The sequence below is a fragment of the Anopheles merus genome, chromosome 3R, assembly GCF_017562075.2.
Source record: "Anopheles merus strain MAF chromosome 3R, AmerM5.1, whole genome shotgun sequence".
Taxonomy (NCBI): domain Eukaryota; kingdom Metazoa; phylum Arthropoda; class Insecta; order Diptera; family Culicidae; genus Anopheles; species Anopheles merus.
The window spans coordinates 16435584-16448256 of NC_054084.1; the positions used below are offsets into that span (position 1 = coordinate 16435584).

General features: G+C 43.2%; 1 protein-coding gene across 5 annotated transcripts in view; it reads left to right on the forward strand.

Moving 5' to 3' along the window:
• LOC121595238 (discoidin domain-containing receptor tyrosine kinase B) overlaps positions 1-12673 on the forward strand; it is a 248757-nt gene that overhangs the window by 127385 nt on the left and 108699 nt on the right. The window lies entirely within an intron of this gene.

The window sequence follows — 12673 nt, forward strand, 5'->3', positions numbered from 1 at the left end:
CGACACATTTTTTTCGGATAATAGAAATGCAGTGGTATTTTATACTTGCTATTGTCCGGCTTTGTGAGTTCGATCTCTCGGGCACGTGTAATTAAATTGATATTGTGTGCAAATACTATTTCAGTCCCAATTATGCCATCAAAAAAGTCGTGAAAGTTGTACACCACAAATTTATATTTTGTTTCTAGCACTGGAGAGAAAATATCAAGAAAAACTACTTGCGAAGCACTTCCTATCCCGGCAACGCTTTTAAACTGTTTTGTTTCACTTCTAACTGTTTCACTCCCTATCACATTTGCCCACTTCTCCGAAATAATGTTTATATTTGCACCACTATCGACTAGGAGTTTAATAAAACCATGTTCTGTAGGCACTTTAATAAACGGCAACACTAACCCAGTGTTTTTTACCTTGACAGGCTGTTGGTATTGGAGCCTGTCCCAAAAAAAGTTGGGCTTCACTGAGCTGCCGTGCTATCATTCTCTTGGTGAGCGTAAGCTTGAGCCGGCCGGTTTTGATAATGCAAATGTGTACGCATGGTACGATCTACTTCCATCGGCTCTTGACGCGTGTGCGTTTCGCTCGGTATTGGTGCGTGCGGTTTTTGTTTCGGAGGGAACTTTTGTGTTGGTAGGAAACCTTGTGCCGATGTACCTTTTCGTAATTTTTCGAGCTCTACACAAAGTTCATATGCCTTATTCAAGCTGTCTGGCGCAGCTGTTTTAACTAATATTCCTAAGTCACTATTTAATCCCCTTATAAAACTATCTACGGCTTTATCTTTAAAATAATCTAAAAACGCATGGTTAGGAGAATTATACTTAACATTATTTTGAATGTGGTTTGTAATAAATGTAAGAAGTTCGTTCACTCTACCGAAGTATAATTCGATATTTTCATAGTTCTTACGCTTAATTGTAGTAAGTTCGTAATCTAAACTCATCAAATCACGACGATCACTGAACTTCTTCACCAACACTTCTTTGATTGCTGACCAATCAAATCCTACATTACTGGCATGTAAAGCGTCCGATGCCGCACCAATTATTTTTCTACGCACTGTACGTTCTATTATTCCAAATTGCGTCGGGCAATTTGCAAATGCGGAATAGTAGTTGTATATTCCGTCGACATCCTCAACCCAGGTGTTGAGATGTTTCGGGTTACCGTCAAATTCCGGCAACATTTTAAGGATGTCAGGGACCTGTCCCATTTGTATGAAGAATTTCATTTCTTCTTGGCGTTGTTCCATTTTTTTTTCTAACTAGATTCTAACTAGGTAGACGTAGATTACAAAAAAAAATGATCGAACGGTCTTTCACGATGAATAAATTAGTGCACCTATTCGCGCTACAACACCGCAAATCACCAGTTGGAAGGCAATAGCTCTAAGGCTGGGTGTCGTATTCTCTGGTTGAACAAAGACAGCTATAGGTAGCTTCACTCCAGTACTAGGAGCTTATACGTTTACTAATTTTTTTCTTTTAATTCGGGCGCCAGTTATCGAGTCGAGTCGCTTCTCTTCGGAGGTTGCTTACAGACTGAGTTTATTCTACCAAAAATATCCATTACATATGTGTTTCACGCATACTTCTAATTAGATCTAACACTATCAACGCAATACTACTTAACGCTATATCTAATAACCTATACAAATACTAATAAGATATTTACAACGTGGTAACTTGGATGGTACGGATGAGGTTAGCTGTTCCGAGAAGAGATTCTTAGCGTAAGAAAAATTCTTATAAATAGTTTACTTTGCAAAACAATCTCTTCTGTTTTCATATTAAGCTTGTGTTGTTGGTTATAAATGATTTTTTGCCAAATCTTTAAAAAAAGCTTGTTTTCACCATCATCATCGCGAAAAAAAAAAACCATTTCCTCTGTCCTAAAACAACGCAAACCATCTACCAATACATTGGCCACAACACTTCTTCACCATCGGTTTGTACGGATCGGTGGTCTCGCTCGCCGGGAACCAATATTGCACGACATCCGATTAATTTCCTGTCCTGCAGGAATCGTTTGCGGGAAAGGAAAACAAATTGACCCAGAAATTAAACGCAAACTCCTTGGCTCGTTTTTGGTCCCGCCGCACAAAACAATCAATTGTACGCAACTACCAATCAACCCACCGCCCGGGTGTGTGTGTGCTGTGCATCCAGCTCATCCATCCAGCGCTGCCGAACAACAATCTATTATCCCAAAACCGGGACGGAGATGGGAAAAATATTAATCAATAAATTTGACCACAATTTGCTGCAACACGCGCGCGCTCGCGCGCTCTCCTCCTTTCTGGTGGTACCGGCTGTCCAATTGGCTGGCTGGTCCTGTGTGTGTGTGTGTACTGGGGGACAGTATCCGGCTAACGATGGAGGTTGTTTGTGCCAAACCATACCATCGGAGGTCTGGGATTCTCTCGGGTGAATTTCATCACCCCCGTGCGGGTGATGCGGGTGCCATTGTTGGCCGGTGTGCCATTATTATTTGACCCCGACCGACCTAACCAGTACCGCTTGTTTTGTGGTATTTGGAGTGGTTTTTTGCAAAAAAGAATACTCACACACACACACATCAAAAACTCCGTACTTAATTTCCGCCATTGATTCCTTTCTTGCGTGAGTGTGTGTGTGTGTGGGATTGTTTGTGGGTGCTGCTACTGTGGGTTGGTGAAATTGGGACAAAATCTGGTTTCTTTATTTTACGGATGATTGACCTATATGGTGGTTATGCTACTGTTGCAAATCCCATTAATCTCTTGCGGTAAATTGGAACCGATGAGCGGTGTTGGAGCAATCCGATGTTATAGCCGTGTAATATCTTGGAATAGCATCGTGATTGAAGCACAGATAATCTGGAAAAGTAAACGGCTATTATTATTATTATTTTCTTTTTTATTCAGGAGTAAACGGCTATTATTAAGCTTTATTGAAATATTATGTTGAAAATCACTTTTTTAGGCTTTAATCATTTTAAAATAAATGAAATATTATTTTGCATATTTAGCCTTAGTTATTGCTATTAATTCGTCTCATAGAAATTCGAAAAAGTGTGCAAAATATTTCACAAAGCATGAAGAATACTATTTACAATGGATATGAGCTCTATTCATGACTAATATTAGGAGTTCACATACTTTCATTAACAGTTTCTTATTATGTTTGAGTGATTCATCATTTCGTGAATGATTTCTTGAAAAAAGAAATGAAAATAAATACTTTTACTTATGTATATAGTTATGAACGGTGTATTGTAACTCATTGTAATGTTTTTATTCCTTTGTGAAATCTTGCCTTGGATCAACATCAACAAACCCTTGAAGATTGAAGATGTTATTCTGGTTGGTTTTAACTAGTTTAATTTTTATTAAATTTTGAGCTTAATCATTCAACAGTTCGTTTCTATTGATCTAGAATAGTTTCACAAGAAATGAAAGATTTGATTTTTGTAAATTTGTTTATTTTTACATATATTTTTTATTAAAGAATATTTCTCAATGCTACGAATATTCCAAGTCAAGGCAAGTCTTTAAGTACATTTATTACATTTATAATTATAGTTTTCAAGGTTTACAAACATAATGAAAAACATAATTGCTTGATTGGCATACAGCGAACTGTAATCCTTCATTTCTCCTCAGTTGAAAGTGTTTGTATTTTACTGTGCTCATCACGCTTCATACGCGAGTTGTCCGAAATTTAGAACGTTGTAGCTACACATGTCGGATGACGGAACCCTTTCGTCCCACCAACAGCAGTACAGTCTTATGTGGCTACACACACGAATAAAAACCCATGTTTCGGTGTATTTCTAAGTGCAGTGCCGGTTTGAAAAAGCATGCAATTTTACCTTTTTCCTGCAGGGTGGTATTCCGTCCGGTTTGGCTACGGTTTTGGGTGAAAATTGTAGCAGCAAGCAGCAAACAGCAACACAAACACACACACACACACACACACACACACACACACACACACACACACACACACACACACACACACACACACACACACACCAACCAACTTCACTTTGTTGCACACCGTAAACCACATCCCGCGAAGCAACTCGCTCGCTGGACCTCTAGCCTCAAACCTCCAAAACCACACACGCTGTGTGTTCGTTGTTTTTGGCCGTTGGCTGAGAAATTTCCCCCTTTTACCAGCAAACCCATCCACACCAGTGTGGGGTGTGATTGAAATTTTCCATCCCGTGCATCATCGTGCATGCAGCTCGGTGCAGTGCAAAAATTTGCACCCATGCTGCAGCAGGTTGGAATGCATTTTTGGCGCAAAAGTTGTTTGTTACCTGGTAAGCCATGGTCGCCCAACACAAGCGAGCAGGGAGCAAGAACGGAGGCTGCAAACATGGTGCCAGCGTCAAATAAGATCCTTACGATGACCGGTGAGCTGTGAGCTGTGAGTGTTTATGTGGAGTGGCACAGGCAAGATAATGTTTTCCCTTACCGACTTATAAACATGTCAAATATTTCTTTACATACCAGTTAACTGCTTCGCACGGACCGAACCATCACGCGTTTGCAACGTTGCAATAATACTGGCAGGTTCACCCGGTTCGCCCACACCAGGCGCCCTGCACCTGCCGCAAATGCACGGGAACAAATCAGGAAAAGTAGCGCCAGTTGTGCAACTACCAACCCCTGACCAGACGATCGAGACATTTGCTACACAGAGTTGGTACGTTCAGCACAAGCAGAAAGTATGATGAGGTGTGTCGAATCGGTCCGCCGGCTGCATCGTACATGCACACCCAGGAAGCTTAAGTTGTCCATCGTTTCGTTTGTGTCGGGAGCTCACAGGGACACAGGAATACAGCAACAAAGACATCGCTACGTGGTCCACTGCTTTCTACCCGTCGCAGCATCCCATAATTCAACTTACCGTGTGTCGGGCGAGGAGAAAAAGATGATGATTGTTGCCTGCACTTTGACAAAACCTGGGAACACCCTGGTGGGCCGGGTTGCCGGGATGATGAACCGGGCAAAGTTTGTGCAAATTACTGAAACAATGGCAGTAATTGGAATGCTGTTTGCGTTCGGCCGGCCGTCGGTTGCAGTGATGGGATTATTTACGTAATTTTTAACACTGGGTACGGGCATGAATCCTCCATTGTGCTCTCTGAACGGTCACCATACGGAGGAAAAACATGGCCAACCGCAATTGTTGTCATTGGGGCTTAAATTTGCCGGAACAGGGACAGTGCGGGATGGGCAATGGACCCGTTCCCAGGACAATGCATCATTTGTGTTGACGGGATGGGATTTTCTGACGGGATCATGGCCGGATAAACGGTGCTGTGTGTGTTTGTTAGCAGTTGATTTTACCAGGAGGATGATCATACTGTATTTTATAGTGGTGTAAATATTTAAATTAAACTCATGAGTCCTCGTGAGCAACCTTGTACATTGTGGCCGTCTTATATTTAGGTTCAAGTACATTGTTATCGCAATTTGTAAGCTATTAATGTCAGGCATTTGTTATTTTAATCGCACTTTAATCTAAACATTTATGTTATCAGGTCTATTGTACCATTACTTTTTTCCATCACATTTATCATAATTAGTTCCGGACATCTAATATTTTTTGTGATAATTATGAAAAATAGTAGTTTAGCTATTCTTTGTTTAGTTTACTGTTTCTAGTTTCCCTTTAAAGTCTTAAAGTGTGACTTTTCTTTCATTTTGTTTTTATGTCATTTTATATTCAATGTTTCTTCGAAAATTCATTCTGTTTTTGCATTTTATAGTAATTATTATTTTTACTACATTATTATCTACTTACAAATAGACTTAAAATGATTTAAATGTATTGAAAAATAAAAATAAAATAGCCAGCTGTGCCATTTACCTTCTTTGCTGACTTCTTCATTGTTGGCTCAATAACAAACAGCTATTTCAATTTAATTAACTACCATTACTCTAATCCTCTAACCCATTTGATCCCATTGCGCCCACCAAAAACCTTTAATCAGCTCACAGCGGGACGGCAGTGGCTTTAAAAATACTTATTTTACACAACAAAAAAAACACGACTCACGCAAAATCACACCAGTCAGTCCCTAAACAATCAAACACATTTCGGGCGATTGTCAAATTTGCACATGCATTTCAGACAAATCGTGCGTTAAGCCCCCCAAAAGTCTAGGCTGGGAGCCTAAGGGCTGTTGATCGACTTCCCCAATAGCAATAGCCAAAAAAGGGTCACAATTTGATTGCCAACCGGTCGTCCGAGCAAAGGACAACACCAGGAGCAAAAGTTGTTTATGGGCGTTCAACCCATGTGCCGAAGCCCTGACCGGTGGACCGAAGCCCACCTACCTTTGGCTTCCGTGCCGTACGGTCAAGCTATTGGGATGTTAAAGGAATTAATCTGCTATAAAATTCATATCCGTAAACATTTCCGCACAACACTGTCCCCCGCGGGGTCCACCGAGGTTCAAGCTTGAGGGGTTGTCTCTCTCTCTCTCTGTCCCGGATTGATGAGAGAGCCCAATCTGCCCCAGCTGGGCCGCCTAGACTCCCATTGGTAGATAATTTAATATTTTTATTTGCTTCCTCTCGCCAACCGGGTTATACTCGGCTTGCTCCCTTTTTTTATGGTGGTTCAATAAACTGAGGACCATTCCGGGTAGTAGTGGCGGTCGGCATTCGGCCATGGTGACGGAAACTTGACAGACCGGTCCGAAAAAAGGAAAAACATAAACCCCAAACTCACCTCATCTCACCCCCAAAATGGATGGAATTTGTTTGAAGCGGAGGGGAGGGGACTGTTATATGTGTTCCACACAGAGACACACTTATGTCCCCATTTTCGTCATGGGATCATCCTTAACTTTTGTTGAACCTTAGTACTAATTCCCGGAAGGAAGCAAACAACAACAACAACAGCAACGGCAATAGAAAACCCCGTTGTCATGCAATTTTATGACGGCTGTCCGTGCTCGGGACGTGTTTTTTTCCGTTTGCGTGGTTCAAGTTTTTCCAACCTTCCCATCTTCCGGCGGCTCGAAGGACCAATAAAGCCATGCGCCAACACACACCACACGTCCACCAGGTAAGATCGACATGTCCGCACAAGATTGCCCAAGACGCTAGACCTCCCGCCGGCCCTCTAAAACCCTTCCTTTCGATGGTCATCGTCTGGACGGATGGATAGTCGTGCCTGGGGTTTCGGAGTACATTGGGTGAATAATTTATCCTGCTTCTCGCTGGTAGAAGATGTTGTTGTTATTCTGCCGAATCGTGTGTCGTAAGAAGTTCTCTCTGATGTCCATACCCAATGCCCAATGAGTCTCGCTTGACGACGGAGAAAAAGCGCAACAGTCCACCGCACCAAACCAAAATGGCGCCATCCCGAACGTATTGCTGAATTGTGCTGGGGCAGAAAATCAATTTATTATTGATGAAAAAGTTCTCCAACTCAGCCCCACACGGCAGGTACAGGAATTGGGCTCCATTTTCTACCCTCCCCATTCGGAAACGGGGGAGTTCTTCCGAACGGAAACGTCTCGTACGCTCGTTTGCTCAAATCTTTTTTCCCCGACGTACGACGCCCCGGACGCGCGACCATGATGAACGGGAGGGCATAAAACCGTTTTTGCGGGCGGACTGCCTGCTTTGCTGCTGCCCGACGGTTGGCCCGGCCGTCTTTTGTTTACTGCCTGGCCGTGTCTTGGTTTTGTGCTCTCGATTACATGGTTCAGTGGCCGCTTTTCGCTGAACCCATCACCCCAGCCGGTAGAACGACCAAACGTTTCCCATTGAAAGTACCATCGGTGAAGCAAATAAACCGGCACAGAGGTTCACCTTTTCTTTCCCTACAACACACACACACACAGGTACAGGTGAAACGCGAAAAACACGAGATCCTTTCCGGACGGGGAACAAAGGCAAGGGGCCCAGTGAGCCGGGAATAATAAAAATACATATTTTATTTAGGCACGCGATTACTTATTTACAAATTTATACCGTTCGTCAGTAAAGGGCAAACCCGACCCGTTTGCTTGCGGCAGAGTTTGGGAATGTGAGTCCATTTTGGCAAAAAACGGAAAAATACGTCACTGACGTTATTGCCGCTCGGTGGGGTGATTTGAGCTGGAGAATACACGAAAACCTTCTCGTCTCGCAATCCACGCCTTACCCGATCACTCCGCAAGGGGCTGAAGAACAATCGCTTCCGCCTTCCGTGTTGCAATAGTTCCGTTTTATGTGGTCCCGTCGTAGATATAACCACCACCTCCCACCCGACATCAAAGGCTGTGAAGCATTCAACATTCACAGAACGCAAAACAGAAGAAATCGTAATGCAACTTCACTTTATGCTGCTACTGCTGCTGCTACATGGAAATTGTACCATTAAGTATTCATTTAGTACCAGCGCCGAATGGTGTCGCCTATACATCACCCGGGGCATCATTTTGGTGGGCCTGCAAGCTGGAAAAATTGTTTTCATCCACCTTTTTACGAAGCAAATGGGAGTCATAAAGCGACGAATGATTCAAGGTGGGCCCGAGGAGTCAGCAGTCGGTGATGTTTTTGCATCGCAATAACGGATGATGGAAGTTGCTGCGGAAGATGAGCGGCATTTACCTGGAAAGGGCATCCATTTTGGATGACTTCGTTCGTTTGTTTGTGTGCTTGCGTACTATATCTGATTAGTTTTGAAGAATTCATCTTCAGTTCCCGCAGTGCACGTATTGTCCTCTGTGTAGCATTGAATAGTATTTTAATCTGATAAGCCTCCCTATTGAACTGGAGGATGGAGGCTTTTGTTTGGGTGAAAACTGATCTCATGCACTACAGCTAATTCTTGGAAGTGTGCCAGGCGCGCTGTTTCCATTGTGCGCTGTAGACATTGCATCGCACGGCGGACGAATCCTTCAATATTGACGTTCAATGATTTGAACTGCAACGAGGCGCCACACGGCCTAGAATCTGAAAACCTTTACCCTACTAAATCAAGGAAGAGGTCGAGCCGAGGGCACGGATATTTGTGCCCCCGGGCAACGGGCGTGTGGATATTGTGCATTCAAAACAGCATCACCACCACCACAAAGAGCTCTCATTGTTTCATACTTTGTGTAGTTTGGGACGTGATATCAATGGGGTTTGGTTTGCTATGTTGCTTCCTCAACGGCCGGTTCAACAACCACTAGTGTAATAACTCCAACTATCATTTTGAGCATTGAAAACCGTATCGTTGCCGCATCATTTTCAAATCAAAACTCTCGAGCCAGACAGACTTTGCCCCGTTCTGCCATCAGCTCAAGCGCGACGAAGATACTCGCCCACACAGCCGGAATATTCGATTTTAATGATGACGAATCGAGCACTGAGTGACATTTAAATGTCATTCTGTGGGTGAAATTTGATTTCACTCCACACATTCGCTTCCTTGCCGTTCGCCTTTCCCTGTTTCGTTCGGGTCTGGTTGGGCAGGCACGGTTTTACCCAACCACCACCAATCAATGCTGATGAAGCAAGCAAGCACTGTACCGAGGTACCCCGAGGTTCCTCCATCAACGCGGACGCGTTTAAAACCGAGGGAAAAGGTTCATATTTCACGGCTCGACCAAAAAAAAAAACCCAGGGCCTAGAATAAGAATGGATAATTAGAATCGGCTGTTAGTTTACATGAGGGTGAAGCAACGGGCTCTGGCTTTGGAGAGCATAAAATGGCCCATAATCAAAGGCTAATCGATGCGCGGTTCGTTAAGGGTTAAGCGCAACGCATTGGGGTGGTGTCCAATTTCGACGCGGAAGAAATCGGAGCTTCCAATGGACCCCACGTGCATGACAATTAGTGTCTTGATGGAGTTCTTTTTGTGACGGTCGTTTGAAGAACTTTGAAGAGATGGCTATAGAGATCATTAAATGATGTGGAAGTTGTTGGATTTTTCAGCAAGGAAGGGTTGTTACGTCTTTCAGAATGTGTACATCAGTTTAAGATTATTTTTAACACATTCTTCAACACTTTGGAAGGATCTTATGAATGCCTTATTTGTGACTTCAAATCTAATTATCGTGTATCTTGAGGCCGTGATTGGTTTCCTTGCTCCAGTAATTGCTTTGAATATAACGAAGTTCTTGACTAATTTTAACTATGATTAAACTTCTTGTAGCTTATAGTCCTCTGGATGACATTCTTGGTCCACAACATTCCACCACTCAATTACGCTTAAGTATTTCCGTGAACAATTTGTACTGTATTACCCCCGTCCTAAGCACTAGGAGTGGCGGTCATTCCCGATGGACCATCCTTTCTCGCATCCAATCAATTAGTGATTAGAAAAGTTTTGGTTTAGCGAAAGTTCTACTGCCGTTATTGTCTCTGGTTCCGCCGTTCCTAGAAAAAGAGAGAGAGCGAAAAAAACCAAAGTTCCTAGGTGCGCTTTTTTTCCTTCATCCTGCATGAGATTCGCATCGAGCGAATTGAGAAGCAAATCTATTCACCATCATCACAGGGGAGAAGCAGACTAGAATTAGCAACGCGTTTGACCTAAGTTTTCCGATCGAATGATAACGATGATGGCGTGTCGGGACAGACAAAAAGGAGTTTTGCCAAAGTTAAATCACGAACAGGAGCAAAGACAAGTAGGAAGAGCTACCCGTAAGCAGGTCACGGTCATCACGACGGTGTCTTGGGGCACATTCCGCAATTCCCCGGAAAAGCGAGGGACGATGATGATGAGGCAAAACTTTTGCTTTCCACTTCATGGCGATTAATTGTGCGCTGAGTTAGAACATTTCTTGGTGGGATTGGTCGTCTCGGCCATACAGTCGTACACACACACACACACACACCGATATGTATAGTAATTTGTAAGCATTTCTGGGATCCGATCTGCGGCCCCAGGAGGGCAACCAAAACTGTTCGAATATTTCTCATTATCTTTTGCACTTGCCCGGCTTGGGAGTTTCCGGTTGGATCAGTTCCGCGTACAATCTTGTGAAATGACACCGCGAACACACTCACACGTGAAAGAAGTTGGGCGTAAAATACGTCCTTGCCCGGACTGAAATCAAGGTACGTCGAGAGGATTTCCCTTAAACGGCACTTGAGGCGCGTACCGAGCATTGGGCACCGCTGTGAATGAACTTCAGACCTTCACTTCATCCCCGGAATGGAGGGAAAAGTGGTCTTAAATTTATGACGACCACGGAAGGCGTATCCCCCCCCCACACACACAAAGATACGTTTCACAGTGCCGGTGGCCGGGGATTTAACTTCGTGGAATTGTGTGCATCCAGGAATTATGGAGCGGCTGGAAAAAGCAGGTCGAGAGCAGATGCAATTTAGCCCCTTCAATTTCGACCTGCCCGGTGAAGGTGTTTCTTCATCACTACCACCACTACCACCATCATCATCCCCAAGCCCCCGTGGCTCTCCTGCCATAATTATACTCTTGAAAATGCTGCTCGCTCAAACGCTGCCCCGTAGAACGGCTGACAAGGCGCAGGCCCTTTTGCGTTCGGTCGTTTTATTTCGAGCAGACAGCAAACGGCCAACCGACCCAGCACCACTTGGGGTTGTCGTGCGCAGGTTATGACGATGCAATCGGGTTGCGCTCTTCATTTCATCAATTTCTTGCGTTTCCTCCCCACGCCGAGCTTCTTGCGGAGCATGGACGAGAAACGGCTTGAATGTGATTGCAGCACCAGCACCAGCAGCATTCCAGCACTTGAGCGAACGATGATGGACGGTCGAGCACAATGCGGGAAGAAATAATATTTTAATGAATACGTTAAGGTACAGCTTTAGTAACTTGATTACGGGAGCAACAATTATTCGCCAGCCCCGGTTGAACGTGCGATGACGTGCCAATGCTGCTGCGGTGCCATTGGTTAGAGGTCGATCTGAAGATCGTCGGTGCGTAATTGTTAGCGAAGAATTGTATTTATAAATACGCTCAACAGTTCTTACGATTTGGAATTGCACGGAGCAGCATGACGTGACTTTTTACAGCTTTCTGCATGCTGCTAGCACACTTGTTGGGCATGAAACGTCGAGATGTTAAATCGTCATTGATTGGAGCTGATGGGTAGTTTACAACGATGTTTAGTTAATATCTTGATGGTTGTATCTTATTTTGAAAACTCTGATACAATTTTTTGACTGTTTGTTCTGTTCTTGAATATAAGGCTGCTTAATGTTCACAAAATTCGCGAAATAATGTACAGTGAAACTAGAATATGTTAAAATCCTTTCACTAAATTAGAAAAAAGATGAAGATACCGAGTAAAACAACACAAAATTATATAGAATTTAATTTTAGAGAAGTAATACATTTATTTAAAACTGATAAATCAGTCCTACCGAGTTACAGTTTAACTTCACATTGTGTTGTTTTGTGAAGATAACTTTCCACCGGTTCTTTGTCAACCAAAGAGTATATGCACATTCTCAGTGTGTCGTAGATCAAATCACTAGAAAATCCAAAGTTTTCTATCCGTTTTTACAAAAATATGTTCAAAATCATCTGGTTGTTCTTCTCGAATTTCATAGCTGTTGGAGCATTTTTGTTTACTTGATGTATACTTTATCTGCCTGTTTAAAATTCGCTTTTCCCTGATGTCTTCGAAACATGTTAACCACGTAACTCGAAGAGCATTTATATCTTCACTAAAAAGCTGAAATTGATCATCGTTTTGTAATTT